Here is an 18,082-nt window from a genome sequence, read left to right on the forward strand (position 1 = left end):
CAAAATTCGAAATTCGAAAATTTGCACGAATCCAATACTTTCTTCTATATATTAGATATAGAAGAAAGTAAAAATTTATAACAAATGATGAGGGGTAGGGGGAGAAATGCCGAAATGTGTCAAATTTAGCTCCTTGCCACATCCTGCATCAAAAATATAAAAATCATGGTTCTCGCGTTTCTGTAGCATATTACTTGAGATAAATTTTTGTGGCTCGCATTTTTCATATATTGCTGTTTATTTAATCTGGAATGCAGTAATTTTGGAAATTATTTTGCATTACTTGCGTTTATCTTACTTCTTCTGCACATTGTTAATCTGTTCAGTCCAGAAGGGGGGAAAAAAAAACACTACCTCTATTTTTTTTTTTCGTTTTTTGTACTTGTAATTGAAAATAAAAAAGTTGTTGTAGTGAGAAATCAAGTTTTTTTTTTTTTTTTAACTTATAATGTTGTTGTTCCTGATGCCCCTTGGAGCACCCAAGGTAATGAATAACGAAAGCGTTAATCCACTTTTGAGGCTAATATGAGCGGCTTTCGTTTGACTGAGCCCCATTTTAGGCGGAAGTCCGACGTTTGCTCAGACACGTAAGACAGATAGCACAATTCAGATTTATTACAATACAAGGAAATCAGAAGAACACCCAGGGCAGTAGACGGAAATCAAACCCATGCCTCTCTGCATGCAAGCAGTTGCTGAGCAACACCATTCGGCCACCGAGGCCCCAAACTTAAAATAGTTGTTTCTTACAAAGTTAGAACAATACTGTAAAACAATACAATCAAGTACTAAACTTCAGAGACTGGAAAGGTCAATTTAAGTGCCTTAAATAATTTTAACTGTTTTCAAGTCCATGAAACGGATTAGATGAGTCTTTGAAATTCCTAAGCAAAGTGTGCTTCAAATTTATTTCTTATCAAGTGTATAAATTATGAATTGTCCAAATGGGCCTATTTTCTAAATCCATACACCATTTCTTTTAAAACATTTTTTTACTATTGATCATTTTGCATTTAATTCCTTGTTGTATTTTTCGGTTTTTGATCACGCCTAGGCGTGATCAAAAACTGATTGAATTGAACCGACAACCAAAGTAAGCGAATAACAATGCATAATCTTCTATACTTTCTCGCTTTTTCTCTCTGAGAACTGCTGTAATTGATTTGTCAACCCCAAAACAATTTTTACTGTGTATTATCGTAATTTGCAAAAGAGTATTTTGCTATTTGTCTCCAAGATTTTAGTAGTTCTAATTACCCCTTCTAAGGCTTCAAAATGCAGAGTTTTATACCTATTTTACAAAAAATCCCCCCGGACCCCCTAAAATTAGAGGTATTCTATTCCCTACTTAAAAGAGACTATATTTTCCACCTTAGGCCTTATGAATAATGCATGGGGGGGGGGCTTTAAAGAATGGCCTTTTTTTTGCCACCGATAGAAAAGTTGACCAGACTACCAAAGAGACCCAAAACCTGAAATAGCTTAGGGGCACACAAAGTCTAAATCCAGCCAGTTGTAATCAATACAACTAATAATGCTAAAAAAAATTAAAAAAAAAATGCTGCCCCCCCCCCCCCCCAGGAACTCGGTTCTAAATCCGCCTAACCGGTTGATCATAGAACTCTGCGGTAAGTACCGGTTACTCACCGGTAGATCGGTAAAGGTTCGTCGAACGCAACCATACTCATACCTTTAATTATCGGTCAACTAGGATTGGCAACACAACAATAGCAGATCGCGTGACCTTCTAATAAAAATGTTTATTGTGATAAATACAGAATAAAAAATTTTCTACCTAGAAAATAATGACAGATGAATGTAAGATGATGGTAATCTACTCAATTAATAATGAGGTACCTGTTTTACACAGTTTGTATTTAATATAATTTCGAAATATGATTTGAATTTAAAGGTGCGCAATAGGCAGTGATCATCCGATGCAATAAAAATAAAAGCAAATGTGTCAAGTTTTTGATAAGTAAACAAGTTGAAATCTTGCAATTAAAATGTTTTTATCTGAAATAAAGGGTTGTAAAAACTCAATATTTTAAAGAAAGAAGAATTCGGAATGCTTACAATTTTGTTAAGAGGAAAGAAACTTTTTATTTCTGATTTCCAAATTATAACTACGAAATTGTATCAGTAAAGCAGGCAAATGGAAATATTTTTTAGAATTATTTGATAAGAGGAAGTCATTTGTCAAGTAGAAGAATTAATTCTCTCACGAGGCATGAGAAAAATGTTCCCTTTTGTTTGGAAACATTTGTAGATTAAATTTTCGTGTCAATACATATCCTATATCTAAGTAATATGTGAGTTAAATTCCGCAAAGCGTTTAAAGTATAATTTCAAAGACGGTGATTGAAAACTAAAATGTTTAACCTTTTTTCAATAAGTTGTAACAACGGAATTTTATTTTGTTTATTTTTTCATGCATTTATTCATTTAGTATTTTGTAAATTCATTGTTTTTTGTTTGGAAAGAAACATCTGTTTCAAATGCTCACTTCCACAATACAGAAAAAAATATTTTTTACATTGATCTGTTGAAGCTTGGATTTGATTGATTGTTTCTAAATTTTCTTTTTAAATAGCCCGGTCAATTTAGACATAAAAATAGTGATCAAATAACAAAAATTCCGGGAAAGCTAAATTTTTGTAGAGACCTTGGTTTTAGCATTACAAATAAAGTGCCAAAAGTCCCCGTCAATCCCATGTGCGCTAAAAAAGTTATTCGGGGTCAAAGGTCAAAATTTTAGGTTTTTTGGATTTTTCTCAAAAACTTTTTAGTTTTATCGAAAAGTACCTCAGACCAAAGTTATAGATCTCAAAATTCTCTATAAAAATGGTCCTTATGATTTTTATCTCCAAGACCAAACCCAAATATTGCGTACTCTCAAAAGACAGCCAGTCACTTACAGAATCCCCTCTACTTGCATGACCTTGAGTAACAATCTAGCTATTCTAATCCGTGTGGCATCGTTCACGTACCCGGAGGTGCCCAACCCACTAAGGATATGGGCGCACCCCTCAATATTGTGGAGCCCCCCCCTCAAAAGCAAGAGCCCCCCTTCAAAAACTGAGAAAAATACCCCTCTAAACACCCCCCTCCCTTTAAATGTTTTTTGAGCTCTCAAACTGTAACCACGTTTCATACAATAAAACATAGTTTGGCTGGCGAGTCGCATTATTATCTTGACTCCTGACAATGTTTGACCTTAGTGATACATTGTAGTTAAGATTTCTAGATTCTAAAATCCATCTCTCTTGGCTAGACAACAAACTGTAGTTGACGCTTCTTCATCTAATTTTGCGCGTCGTCTCACTGCTTTAGTATAACGTGAAGTATTGGAAACCAATATTTCAATAGTACCTAACGCAATCAAGCTCCATTTCTTTTTCAAGTTTTATCTGATATTCCTTTTTTAAGAAGATGATCCGAGTTTTCCCACATCTGCTTATCAAAGAACTCAAGTTGAAATCTGGAATTGTAAATTTTCGCTGTACAATCGAATTCTTCAAACTCGTCATCGTATAATGTTTGGATCATCAGCTCTTGTTCTGCAAACTGGTTACTTTGAGAATCTAAAAAATATAACTCTAGGTATTGCGGATAACCATCAGAGAACTTGTTTCGAGACGGATTACGACGACCAGGTCGAAGATGGGCAAAGAACATTTATAATTCCAGATTTCAATTTTGAAGCTGAGAGAATACTATGAGCTCATTGATAAGCAGAACTGGTAAAACTCGGCAGCTCCCTCTTTCAAAAAGGGGACTTTCGGTAAAACTTTGAAAGAAATTGCTTGATGGCGTACCTACTGAGTAGTATGGCTTTCAAAACCTCACATGTCGTACTAAAGCAGCGAGACGATGGGTAAAATAAGAGAAAGAAGTGTCAGACAGTACAGTTTGTTGTCTAACCAAAAGGGATGGATTTGTTTGATTCAGATTAGAATCTAGAAATATTAAGCCACAATACCATCAAGCCACTATTTCAATCAAGACTGAAAATTATGAGAAGCAAAATAGTTCAACTCGCACGCCAAACTTATGTTTTATTGTAATCAATGTGGTTACAGTTTGAGGGCTCAAAACCCATTAAAGTTTCTTTAGCAACGTCTTTTGTTTTAAATCGTGACTTATGTGGGCTGTTGCAAGCCACATTTATATTTTAAAATTTTTATACTTTGTTCTCTATCATAGGTAAATTTGACATTTTGAGCCAAAGTTATGGGCTAAGTGGAGAATTAGCATTTTTTTTTACTAGATTAGAAATGCTTTTATTGCTCTTTTTTTCCGTATCTATGTAAGAATTAATTAATATGAAAGCAAACTTTTACAAATCATAACTTCTAATGTTTTTTTCTCTAAGTACGAAGCAACACTGTGTTAATCAATTCTGACACTATATTGGTCAAATTCAAGATTCAACGCATGTGTGGAACTTTAAAATACAGTTTATTATTAAAATGATCTTATGCAATGTGTAATCTACACAAAAAGCCTACTCTTAAGAGCGGTAACATCAAATTTATCAAATTTTGATACTTGATGAAATTATTGTAACTTTTTCCAGTTTTTATGCATTTATTATCAACGTCAAGGCGGAGCGACACCTCAAGATATTTTTTGCGGTCGAAATCCTTTTGCATAACCAAATATCTCTACAAAAGGCAACTTTTCCGGGTTATTACTTAGCGCTTATCAGATTTTGATTTTTTTCAATCCACTCTAATGAACATATCCAGTTCACAAGTAAGTCCACCTCGTACTAGAGCTGTATTAAGTGACTATGAATCCAGCTTTTGTTGTAAAAAACACTGCTTATTTTGTGGCGAGGAAGCGGATGAAGAGGCTGAGAAGAACAAAACGCAGAATTATCGCAGAAAAATTCTTAAATTTTCTACACTTGCATTCAAAGAATCCCTTTTAAAATTAGCTAAAGATCGTTCGGAGGTGTACCAAGAGCTGTCCTTGCACGTTTTACTGTTGAGTATGATTTAGTCGCTGCTTTATGAATATTTCTGCAATAATTCTGCGCTTTCTTCTTCTCAGCCTCCTCATCCGCTTCACAGCCACAAAATAAGCAGTGTTTTTGAAAACAAAAGCTGGATTCAAATCACTTAATCGCGCTACAGTACGAGAAGGACTTACTTTTGAAGTATTTATTAAATAATCAGCATTCTTATAACTTCTCCCGACACTTGCATCGATTAAAGTTGGCATTCCACGACTGCCCAGCACAACAGTTTCACCTTCAGTTAAAAGTTTGTTGCAAATAAAGCAAAATTGTGACATTTTTCTTAAATATTGATCAGCACAAACAGTAGACGCTTGTAATAAACACGTTTATTCACTCGAATTGCACGTTTTACTCTAAAAGAAGCATGTACGTCAGCTCACCTAGAAGGGGTCATGGCCCAGACTGCGCCATCGAAATTTTTAGGGGGATTGTTTTGGGGGGTATTTTTCTCAGTTTTTGGAGGGGGGCTCTTGCTTTTGAGGGGGTCTCCGCGATATTGAGGGGTGCGCCCATGCCCTTATTGGGTTGGGCACCCCTGGGTATGTGAACGACGCCACACAGACTAGAATAGCCAGATGTTATTCAAGGCCATGCGAGTAGAGGGGATTCTGTAAGTGACTGGCTGTCTTTTGAGAGTACGCAATATCTGGGTTTGGTCTTGGAGATAAAAATCATAAGGACCTTTTTTATAGAGAATTTTGAGATCTACAACTTTGGTCTGAGGTACTTTTCGATAAAACTTACCGTTTTTGAGAAATCCAAAAAACCTAAAATTTTGACCTTTGACCCCGAATAACTTTTTTAGCGCCCATGGGATCGACGGGGACTTTTGGCACTTCTCTTGTAATGCTAAAACCAAGGTCTCCACAAAAATTTAGCTTTCCCGGAATTTTTGTTATTTCCATTGTCTAAATTGACCGGACTATAAAGGAATATTTTCTATTTGAAAAATGTTTCTGTAACTGATTAAAAAAAAAAAAAAAAACTTGCAAAATTCTGCAGATGAAAAAATAACAAAAATTGACAGCTTGTTTTATTTATTGAGCAATCAAGTTTGTTTGTTGCTTTCATTTTGTCTGGTGCCTGTCATTTCAATCATGTCATTCATTGTCTTTGTAATGAGTAAGTAGATCTGAGGCCCATGAAACGAACATTTATTTTTCAGTAAGAAAACAAGCATGCGCTGATTAGCAATTTGTTATTTTGCTGATTAATTCATTTGCATTTAACTTAATATTAGTTTTGCATTGAAATAAGTAATTGATAGCCACAAAAAAATGAGTAAATAGGCCTTTTAGAACACCCATTGAAAACAAAAAGAAAAGTGCACAACTAGAATGTACACAGGCCCCACGTACGAAACTTTAACCTCCTACAGTTTACCATTTTTGAGTTATGACTTTTGAGAGGTACACGTACATCCAGCCACAAAAAACAACGCAATAATTAACTTGTTTGTACATGAATGCAGTATTAAAAATTCTTTCATGGGTGACTAAAAGAGAAATTTATACTGAAATTCAAGTAAAATATTTTAGATGAAAACAATAACTCCTTTTACTATGTATTAACAAGTAACACAGCGAAGGTCCTTTTTTCGAAAACATTGGCCAACTCAATCGCCTTTGCGATGTTTTTCAAAACCGATGGGCCAATATTTTCTCCAAGTTAGCATCTGCCGCCGATGCTGATGGCTAAATTGTTGAACCATCGACGCCGATGCATCAGTCGAGTCCTACTAAATATACAGTTAACATTTCTCTTTGCAAGTATGAAAACATACTTGAACACAGGCCCATCAGTTGGAATTTTTCAAAGGGGGTCAAAGAGTATATACTCAATACAAATTATGCTAAAAAGCAACAAAAACCTTATATGTTATACATTTAATTTTTTTTAAACTACAGGGGGTCAATCACTCCTCCTGCCCCTTCAAAATGACGGGCCTGCTTGTACATTTAAAATTTTAGTACCAATCAATGGTTTTCTGCCTAACAAAATTTTTTTTGTTTCCAAGTTGTAAAAAAAGTTATAGATGTTTTTGGTACCGTAGTTGAAAAAAATATATGTGAGGAAACTCGCCTTGGAATTTAGGGGGACTCGGGTGAGGGGGGAAAGGATGGATTAAAACAATAGGTCTTCATTATTTCATACGATCTGTCTGCATTCCTTTTACAATCAAAAAACAAATATTTTGAGAGAGGGCATCTCATCCCTCCCACTACAGCACTGTATGTTTTAACAAAAGGCAAGATTAAAGATCACGATCAGCCACGGTACGGCTAATGGAAAAAGGAGCTATAGAAAATCATCAATCAATCAACACCCAAAAAATGATTTTAATGCTAAAGAGTAATTAGTATAATCATTTTAACCCAAATCAAATTGCAGCTTGCCCATCATTTGGATGCATGTATTGTGGTGTTTTCCCCTGTAAAATGCATTGAGTTTATATACTCATTGCCTTCTGGAAAACTTGGGCCTGATTGCATCTCTTATCAACCCATTTTTTAAAAAACATATTATTTATGATTATTAATGTATTTAGGATTGTTAGCTTGTAAAATTAAAAAAAAACTCATTTGAATAAAGCAAAATGGTTAGTAAAGAAATTATTCCTACTATTAACCATCAACTTAAGAATGTGTAATTTTGCCCTTTATCTTTTATCTTAAATTTGAATGAGAATGGTTTTACCTTTAATTAAAAAGTACCATTTAAAAGAGTATTGCTAATTGAATGTTTTAACTTAATTTTCAAATACACTGGCCTCAAAAAGTTAAGGTAAAAACTTTTTTTGCATCTAATTTGCAAATGAATGAGTGTAGAAACAAAAAATTTGGAGAATATGTGCATTAAATGGTTTTTATTGAATGCGTCATAGAAATTTGTATAAATGTATTGCAAAAACGATTAATTAAAAAAGAATGCAATTTTTGCAAGAAAAGTCCGTTCTTGAAGAAAACAGAGCATCAGTTTTATGTAGTAAAATGTCAGAGAAACAACACAAAAATGGGTTCTAATATGTAATGTGATAAAGTGGTTATAAAATGATCATTTTTACTAAATGATAGATTGGATATAAAAGATCATTTTTTTTATATTAATGATGAATTAAATATTTTAAAAATATTTTTGTAAAATTCCAAAAACAAAATGTTAAAGACTGATTTTTTAACATAATGTGTCCCTCCTAACTTGAATTCATTGGCGGCATCGATTTTCCATGCTGTTTATTAATTTGTCAGACACCGGAATAGGAAGTGAAGACCAGACACAGATTAAGCCTTGTTTCAGCTCATGTAACGACCTTAGAGGAGGATTTAAACATTTAAAGGATCAATCTTTCTGCCAAGATAGTCCCAAAGATGTTCTATCGCATTCAGGTCTGGAGATCAAGCTGGCCATTCCATTTGTCCCAAACCGTGATCTTCAAGATACTCCTCAACAATCTGAGCTCGGTGAGGTAGTGTATTATAATCCATTAGAATGACATTATTACAAATAGCACTAGCATATGGACAGACATATGGATCAAGGATCTTATCCCGATATCTCAGACCAGTCAGAGTTCCTCCATGGAACACGTTGAGGTCAGTGTGACCACCGAGCGAGATCCCTGTCCAAACCATGATTCCCCACCACCTCTATAACTGTAGTCTTTCAACAGTTTTGGATTGATGGGATCTATTGCGCTATTTCCCCCAGATCAGTAGACGACCTGAATGTAATGTAAGTTTGGGCTCGTCTGTGAACAGCAGAGAAGCCCGTTACTGCTGGTTCAAGGCCACATGTTATCTTGCCAGCCATAAGCGGATTCTTCGCTATGATTCGTTAAGGGGAACACACACAACTAGTTGTCTTGCACAGAGACTTGCATTGTGAAGATGATTTCGCACAGTAGTAGCAGAGATTCTTCTTCCTGATGCTACAAAGTAGTCTGCAACGAGCTGCGGCACAGTAGTGGTTCTTCTACTTCGGGCTTAAAGAACTAGAAAACGGTCTTCTGCAGGTGCTGTAGCTCGTGGTCGGCCTTAACAGGTCGTCTGGAAACAGAATCTTCAGATTGGCATCGATCCTAAAATTACTGAGCATTACTACGAGACACATTGAGACATCTAGCAGTATCAGCCTGTGACAATCCCATTTCCATCCAACTTTCCTCCACCTTAACAAATCTGGTAAATGACATCTCTGAAACATTTTCTAAACTTTATTTACTATTGTCACCGATACTGCCAACAATACTAGAAAATCAACACACTTACACACAAAAGTATGAAAGCTCGATATTTGCATATTTTTTCTCACTTGTAAAAATATGTTCTTTTCTATAAAATAAAAGTGGTATCAACTGTTTTTTCATAAATGGTTTTAAAGTTTGTTATTATCATTTATGCAAACTATGCATTTTACTGTTACTGCCATTTTTATTACGGTGAGCTTCGAAAAACATGTTGTACCCTAACATTTTGAGGCCAGTGTATTTTACAAGTTTGTTATAATTCTTTTAAAAATATATAAACATGCTTCTCTACAACTATATCACCCCCTTTTTTTTAATTCTTTTTTAAACATACTTTACTTTTTATTTGTTTGTTTTTATTTATGTCAAAATTTAGAAATTTGTTTAAAATATTTCCAAGTCCTTTTGCATGGATCTAAATAGTTATGTTATGGAAGTAATGAGTAAAATACTTAAATATTATTAATATTTTTAAAAGGCAGAAAAAAAGGACAAAATTTTCTAAGTTAAACTAGAATAGGGCCATTCCATTTCAGATCAGGCAAGGCCTGTCACATGTCCATAGTGATGTGGATCGGGTAAATACCCAGCGGGTAGGTAAATATTTTTTGGGTATTTACCCGGGTATTTACCCAAGGCCTGGGTAAATACCCAAAAACTGGGTATTTTATAAAAAATGCAAAAAAGTTAATGAGAATTTTTTTAAAAATCTAAATATGAAATAATTGGTAAAACTGATATATACATATGTATTACACAGTTTATAATATTTTTTATTGAAAGACTTGATGAAATCATGAAAGAAACGTATCGTGAGCCAAAGAATCTTTCTTTTCAATGTCATAATTGGAGAAGTATAAGCAATTCATTATGAACTTCAGGATTTCAAAATTACAATCTAGGTTAGTCATATCCAAAATGAAAAAAAGGAAGCATGAGGGATGTTTGGAAGAATAAACTGAGAAGTTATTAAGACACTATGGTATTATTTTTTTAAATTGATATTTAAGTGATAACATGGAAAATATAGAAACAGTTTTCACATTAATAAGAAAAAAAAAAAAACAAATTTTTTTTTTCTGTTGCCTTGCTCATTTGCATTTGTTCCCCTGTAGGGTGGGAAGGTAAATATTTTTTTGGGTATTTATCCGAAGGCAGGGTAAATCCCCTAGTAATTACGCATTTTGCAAAAAAATTTTAGGTTAGTATTAAAAGGTGACTATTTTCTTTTTTAAACGTAAACCCTAAAATAAAAGATTAAAAATTTTAAGTGTTTATGTATATTACGTGTATATATATATATATATATATATATATATATATATATATATATGTGTGTGTGTGTGTGTGTGTGTGTGTAATACAGAATACACCTGAACAATTGAACTAAGTTTGGAGGAAATTTCTGCATAAGATATAGGTAAATAAATAGTAATAATAAATTGAGCGACATTTCGTTACATTTTGATGTCATGCAGGGACATATTACTGGGTTATAAAAGACTAGGGCCTTAAAAAATTGATGTTTGCTTTTTTTTATGTAACCAGTTAAGCTTTTTTTCTTTTTGTAGAATGGCTTTTCATATCTGAAATTTGGCTATCAACGTTGATTAGGCATATCCAACACATTTAATGTGAATATCATATTAGATTGTTAAGCTGTTTCACACAATAATTCTTTAAATATGTGATCAAAATAAAATTTTTGGGCAAAAATTTATTGTTTTGTATATGATTGGTTGTATATATACATAATGGAATACATACAGAAAAGTATTTTAGTTGAATATAAATTTTTGAAATAAATACCTGGGTATTTACCCATTTTGGGTATTTACCCGGGTATATACCCTGGGTATTTACCCGGGTATATACCCTGGGTATTTACCCCTAAAAATAAATACCTGGGTATTTTACATCACTACATGTCCATCACCATTTTTTTTTTTTAATTATCGCAGTTACAACTAAGGGACATATAAACTATCCTAAATGGATAAATCTGCCATTTTGGAAAAAACCAACAAAACACTCCATTTGAAATGGACACTATTTCAAAAGTATTTAACCTATTTGAATAATTCTTTCTTCTAAAAATAAATAAGGACCTATATATCCTCTAAACAGGGCTTTTAAAAATTTAGTTAGGTTTTCAATAAAGAAAAAAAAATATTTTTGCGGCGAAAAAAACTGCATTTTAAACAATTTTATGATTTTTTTTTCTCTCTATGAAAAGAAAGTTTTTTTTACTAAATAGAGATGGCAGTCCAAAACCCTTATGTGATAGTTTCTAACATGTTTTATTATAAGCCTTAGATGCATACAGCCTTGGAAATAAAATTTGAAATTTTGAGAATTTTCAAAAATTAGCAATTTTTTGGGGATGAGATTACTCAAAAAAACCATTTTTAAAAAAATCTAAAAATTGGCTCATTTGAACCCCATCTAATGCTTAATGAGTGGATATGCACCACATCCTATATTTTTCCCATAAAATGTTTTATGATTTTTTGAAAGTGACCTTATCACTGATGGCATGCATGTAAAATAAAAATGTCTAATAATTTCACTCACAGAAATTCTGATTATATTAATGCCTAATAGCTACAATAATAGTGCACTTTATCAGCAACAACTAAAATCTTATTGGCTTTTAATAATATACCAGTAACAAACTACTTTTGATGACCCAATCAATTTGTCTTTTTGTATGACTCTGTGTGTAATTATAGAAGAGCCCTTGGTGATTATATTAATGCCTAATAGCTACGATAATGACATATTTTATCAGGAACAGCTAAAATCTTTCCTTTTTCTTGCTTCAATATTAGATTATTTTGTCTACAAAGCTATGCATTCACTGTTACTTTCATATGCCGCAACGAATCATATTTTTTCTCTCTCAATTCTTTCTCTTCAAGTCAATTACATAAAAGGGGAAACCATCAAAGGGAAGAACAGTACAATGCATTTAAAATGATTAATTTTAATTTCATGCTTTGGTTGTCATTGGTGAATGCTGTCCCATAATTTTTGTATCCTACCTTGTATGATTACTTTTATACATAAGTATAGGTATACTAAATTCAAAACTCAAAATTCACCTATAGTTTAAGAATTTAGAAAGCCCACCTGTTTTATAAGAGAAGTAATCAATTAAACATGATTGTAAGTTGAAGTAACGAAACAGATCACCAAAGGTAGCTATTGTAGTCAGGGATCCAATTTCTAACAAAAGAAGTGCAGGAGCCCTATAGTCTTCAGAACTTTTTTTAATGCTAACTTGAATTCAGTCAAAAATACAAAAATTTGATTGAAAAAAATAAGGAAGCATATGAACTCGGCTCCCATAACAATTAGGGGCTGATCAGCAGAATATATTTATATAACGAAGTCAGATGGTCACCAAAGGCTCTTCTATAATTACACACAGAGTCATACAAAAAGATGAATTGACTAGGTCATCGAAAGCGGTTTGTTACTGGTACATTATTAAAAGTCAGTAAGATTTTAGGTGTGGCTGATAAAAAGTGCACCATTATTGTAGCTATTAGGCTTTAATACAATCAGAATTTCAGACATTTTTATTTTACATGCGTGCCATGAGCAATAAGGTCACTTTCAAAAAATCATAAAACATTTTATTGGAAAAAATACGGGATGCAGTGTATATCCACTTGTTAAGCATTAGATTGGGATCAAATGAGCCAATTTTTAGATTTAAAAGATAATGGATTTTTTAAGTAATCTCACTTCAAAAATTGCTAATTTTTGAAAATTTTCAAAGTTTCAAATTTTATTTCCAAGGCTGTATGCATCTAAGGATTATTATAAAATATGTTATGAAACTATCATATAAAGGCCATCTCCATTTAGTAAAAAAAAACTTTTTCATGTAGAAAAAAAATCATAAAATTGGTAAAAATGCAGTTTTTTTGCCCCAAAATTAATTTTTTTTCTTTATCAAAAACCTAACTAAATTTTCAAAATTATGCCTAGAAGATTATAGGTCTTTATTTATTTGTTTTGCTGTTTTTTTCCAAAATGGCAGATTTTGTGCAGAATTTTAGTAGGCTGTAACTGAAGAAATTTTTTTTTTCTTTCAAAATCCTTTTGGGATATTTCATAGGTCCTTTAGTTGTAGCTACTGTAATTGTTTCAAAAAAATGGGTGATGGTCATATGACACTTTTCATACATGCCTGCCTGATTTGAAATGGAATAACTTAATAGTACAGTTTTCATTTTAGCCAATGAATATGTAGCTACTTTTACTTTTAAATTTGAGCACAATACAAGCATTTCTTCATTTTAGTGTCATACAAACATGTGCTTTTTTTAAAGCTTATTTTCTTACTAAAACAATATTTTCAGAAAAAAAGTTGGATGGTAATTCGACTTAGAAGTGCTCATATTACGTGAAGTTTGCTTAAATAAAGACTGATGATCTGTAATATTTGGAGTTAATGCAGGTATGTGGGTGTTCATTGTTTTTGAAATAAAAAATGTACTTTTAATAAATTGCCCTGCATTTTGAACTTTATTCCCAGAGGTTTTAATATTTTTACGTGTACTTTAATTACTTTTATGAAAACAATAGAGCAAGTCTGTGGTGTGACGAGCTCCTTTACACGTGTCCCTACTGCTGGACGACCTTGCTAGGTCACCAAAATTGACAGTCCGCGCCGTCCAGTCTGTGTAGTGAATGGGCTGGGATAACGGAAGGTCCTTTGGCGGTGTCGCACCTTTTGAGGGCTAATATTCACGGTCGCGTGTGATCTTGTGCCGTGATGCCGAGTGCAGTGGGCGGGTGTAGACTTTTTGGTGGGGGGGCTTGTGGTCAAGCAATTCAAATCTCTTTCTGACTTAGCTATGATCACAGCGCCAAGAAGTCCACCAATTAAAAAAATTAAAATTGGCAAGGGCACGCCTCTGGTTAGGTTCCGGTGCCAAGAAGATTTTTTGGTGGATCGTGGAGACGACGTCTGGACTCCGTGGTAAGGAGTCGTGGAGAAATACCTGTGGTCTCGCGTACCTGGTGTACGGGACAATTTTTCATAAAGTTGGAACTGGGTTCCAGAGGCACGACAACAGAGTCGTGCCTCTGGAACCCAGTTCCAACTACAGTTGTAAAGTGTGAACTGCTTACCATTTCTTAAAGTCCTCCATTTGAGGCAAAAAAAAGGGTTATTGAGAAATAACATATGTTCATTCTCTTGAAGAAGACTGTAAATAGTGTAAATACTTGCGTGTGCATATAATCCTGAGAATACAAATAAATTTTTAGTCCTTAAAAACCGTTGTTACTGGTTGACTCATAACACCATCATTCACTACGCCACAGTGGGGAAAACAAGAGTGTCCCCACAACCAAAGAGGGGTCATAGCACAGACTCAGGGCTGTCTGTAGGCTATTGGAGGCCCTAGGGTCAGTAGTATGAGTGAGGGTCCCAATGAATTTGACAGAGCAATGTTCTTTTTAGAACAGACAGAGAAATTAAGAAAGTGCTACACCCTGTCCATTTTAAGTGCACCTTCAATGTACCTTGTACCCTGCCCTCTTTTTTGCATCTTTCAATGTGCCCTCCCTGATCCCTTTGAAGTTTATCAACAATTGACCAAAAACGCAAATCTTTCTTGAAAGGTTAAAATTTATGCAAACTTGGCCTTGAAACTTAATTCCATGATTTCCCTTGTCCATTTAAATGGTGCGGGAAGATTCTAAAATAAAAGCAATTCTACAACAAAATTCTTTCAAAAAATTACTTTTAGTTGATTTGAAATACCCTTTTACCTGGAAGCACCCTGCTCTTTTAATGTGGAGAAAGTGCTAAGGTTGTGAATCCATGTCAATTCAACAAGCACTGTAACATGATGGTCTCAGATTTCTTTGAATTTAACATTTGTTAAAATTCATAAAAAATTAAGAAACACTTTTTTTTTGTTTTGCTGAAAAAAATGTCTGGGCCGATATACAGGCCGCCAAAGATGGTTGTCTTGTCATGATTTCTCACTTGGGATTTTCATCAAAATCTTTAAAGTGTATTATCTCAGGAATGGTAGAATATATTTTGTTGTGGTTTGTTTTATTTAAAAAGATATTTTTTCTTGTTTCAAAACATAAGCAACATTTTGAAATATGTGGTTTAGTTTTTTTTCCACTGTCTTTAAAAAAAAAAGTTTACAATAATGTTTTTGTTTTTTCTCAAATATGTCAATTTCAAAAATTTTCATTTTTTTGCGGTTTATTAGTACCACTGAGCACTACGTTCCCTGGAAAGGAGAGCTTCCACTTTTTTGTTTAACAGATTTTAGAGGGATTTCAAAAAATGAGGGTTCTTAAGGAACTCTTTACATAATTATAGACACTTGAAAATTCAAAACAATTTTCCGCAACAAAGTGGCCAAAAAACACTTTTAATTAGTTTATATAGCAAAATTTTCATTTTAAGTCTTTACTTTATCCAGGAATTTTATTTTTTATAAAAACCGGAACGCGGTCTCCAGCCGATTCGTTTTATTTCCCCACGCAACTTTTCAGCGTAGCGCCGAAAGAATAGTTAGGCTAAATGTTCTCACTAAATTTCATATCCTGAATAAAATGGCGACTGAAAATGAAAATTTTGCTATATAACTTAATTAAAAGTTTTCTGGCCACTTGTGAATTTTTTTTTGAATTTACAGGTCTGCAATTATGTAAAGAGTTCCTTAAAAACTCTCATTTTTTCAAATGCCTTTAAAATAGGGGTTCCCAACCTGTGGGTTGCGAAGGACTTCTTAGGGGGTCATTACAATATCCCTATACTTAAAAATATATTATTGCGTAGTTAAAAAATTAAAATTCATAGGGGAAAAATAGCATCATTTTAGAGCAGCATCAATACTTGAGCGCATTGGCGAATCTAGGAGAAGGGTTATAGGACTACAGACCCCTCCCCCTGTTATGCCAGAGTACCTGATCTCAGAACATCCTCTAAGATTATCATAAGCTTTGGTTTAGGGATTTCAATTTCTACAAATTTCCACGACAGAGTCCCGAATACCCTCCCTCAAACATTATCCAAAATTGTCTAAAATTTCATTTTTGGAACTTCAATTTTGAATAATTTCTGTGAGAGATTCTCTAAGCCCCAACCCTAATCGTGAAAGGTGTCCTACAGTTGCGTTTTTAAAGCTTAATTTTGGAAATATTCCAGGGAAGAGCCAGGAACCCCTTCCCGTCCTCAAATTTCATCAAAAATAGCCAAGAAATGGATTTTTAGGTTTTTAATTTTCGAAAAAAAATCCAGGGGAATGCCTGCTGTCCCTCTTCACATAAATAAAGATCATATAAATTTCGCTTTTAGGGCTTAAATTTCAAAAAAAGTTCCGATTGAGGGTCTCCAAACATTTTCCCTGTTCATCAAAGGTAACTTCTGATTCTGTTTTTATAGACTGAAATTTCAAAAAAAAAAGTACCCGAGTTTTGTGAGTACCCGAGATCCTCTCTCCCGCACACATCCTTAAAACATCGGGGGGAGGGACTCCGAATCCAAATCTTTTACATAATGTTTACTAAGATGGCCTATAATTGCATTTTCAGAACCTCAAACTCAAAAATTTTCCTGGGAAAGGTCACCCGAACCCCGTCTCTTTCCTAAATTTCAACAAAGATATTCGACAACTGAGCTTTTTTAGGACATCATTTTTATCTTTGAAAAATGAAATAGCATCCTTATCCACTTCCCCCTCTCCCGTCGTTAAAAATCGTTCATTTTTAGGACTTTGAGAAATTTCAAAGGCAAGTCTTCGAGCTTGAAGTGTTTATAAAAGTCCCTGAACTTCTCCTCCTAATTTCAACAAAGATATTTGACAACTCTTGAGCAAAGAAGAGACCACGGGGACATGATTCAGTTGTTTAAATTTATTAAAATGAAAGATGTTATGGGGCTGAAGTTTAGCACTGAAAACAGGACAAGGGGTCATTGTTTTAAGCTATTTAAATCTCAGGCTAACATGGATATTAAGAAAAATTATTATTATAGCAGGGTAGTGGAACCTTGGAACAGCTTACCGGAAGAGGTAGTAATGAGCAAGGGAGTAGATAGTTTTACGAAGGCCATTGATCTTCACTGGGGGTTGTAAATTGACTAAGACCAGTCTAGCTGGGCCCAGAGCCTGTTGCTGGTCATCACTTTTGTATTTGTATATGCGCATTGTCTGCGCATAGGCACACATACACATATATATGTTCATACATATATATATATATATATATATATATATATATATGAACGGGCTATACGTAGGGGATCGTGGGTTTCTTGGTGAAAAGGGGTTCAGGATGTGAAAAAGGTTGGGAACCACTGCTCTGAAATCTGTTAAACAAAAAAGTGGAAGCTCTCCTTTTCAGGGAGCGTAGTGCTCAGTGGTACTTATAAACATGGCCGTCCCAAGAGGGGGGCAGTCGCCCCAGGCGCCACGAAATGAGGGAGCGCCGCAAAGTGCCCCTCGTTTCAACGGAACACGTTGACATTCACATGAAATGAGGGGCACAGCAAGGCGCCCCTCATCGTATAAAATGCCCCGATTGCGTAAAATTAGGGGCGCCCCGTCATTTCATGTATCATAGATACACAGTCAAAAATACAAAATACAGAATCATGGCAATAATTCTCTATTTTTTCCCTAGGGCACGAAAATATTCCTCTTTCTGTCTCCAAAATATTAGTTTCCTTTGTATCATTGAAGCAGATACAATTTCTGAGAATGTAACTGTTTAGAATCAAACAAAATGCACTTCTCCTTTACCTAGCGCTCACCAAATTTGCT

At 34.1% G+C, this 18,082-nt stretch overlaps 1 protein-coding gene across 2 annotated transcripts in view; it reads left to right on the forward strand.

Moving 5' to 3' along the window:
* The first annotated feature begins 1,737 nt into the window (after positions 1-1,737).
* LOC129233132 (nuclear hormone receptor HR96-like) overlaps positions 1,738-18,082 on the forward strand; it is a 65,716-nt gene continuing 49,371 nt past the window's right edge. Inside the window, exons 1-2 of one of the 2 annotated variants that reach the window (XM_054867198.1) lie at positions 1,738-1,853; positions 13,646-13,743. The gene's annotated coding sequence lies outside the window, so the exon portion shown is untranslated. The remainder of the gene's footprint in view (positions 1,854-13,645; positions 13,744-18,082) is intronic. The other variant, XM_054867204.1, reaches the window with a different exon arrangement.

This window comes from Uloborus diversus, chromosome 1 (assembly GCF_026930045.1).
Source record: "Uloborus diversus isolate 005 chromosome 1, Udiv.v.3.1, whole genome shotgun sequence".
Taxonomy (NCBI): Eukaryota; Metazoa; Arthropoda; class Arachnida; order Araneae; family Uloboridae; genus Uloborus; species Uloborus diversus.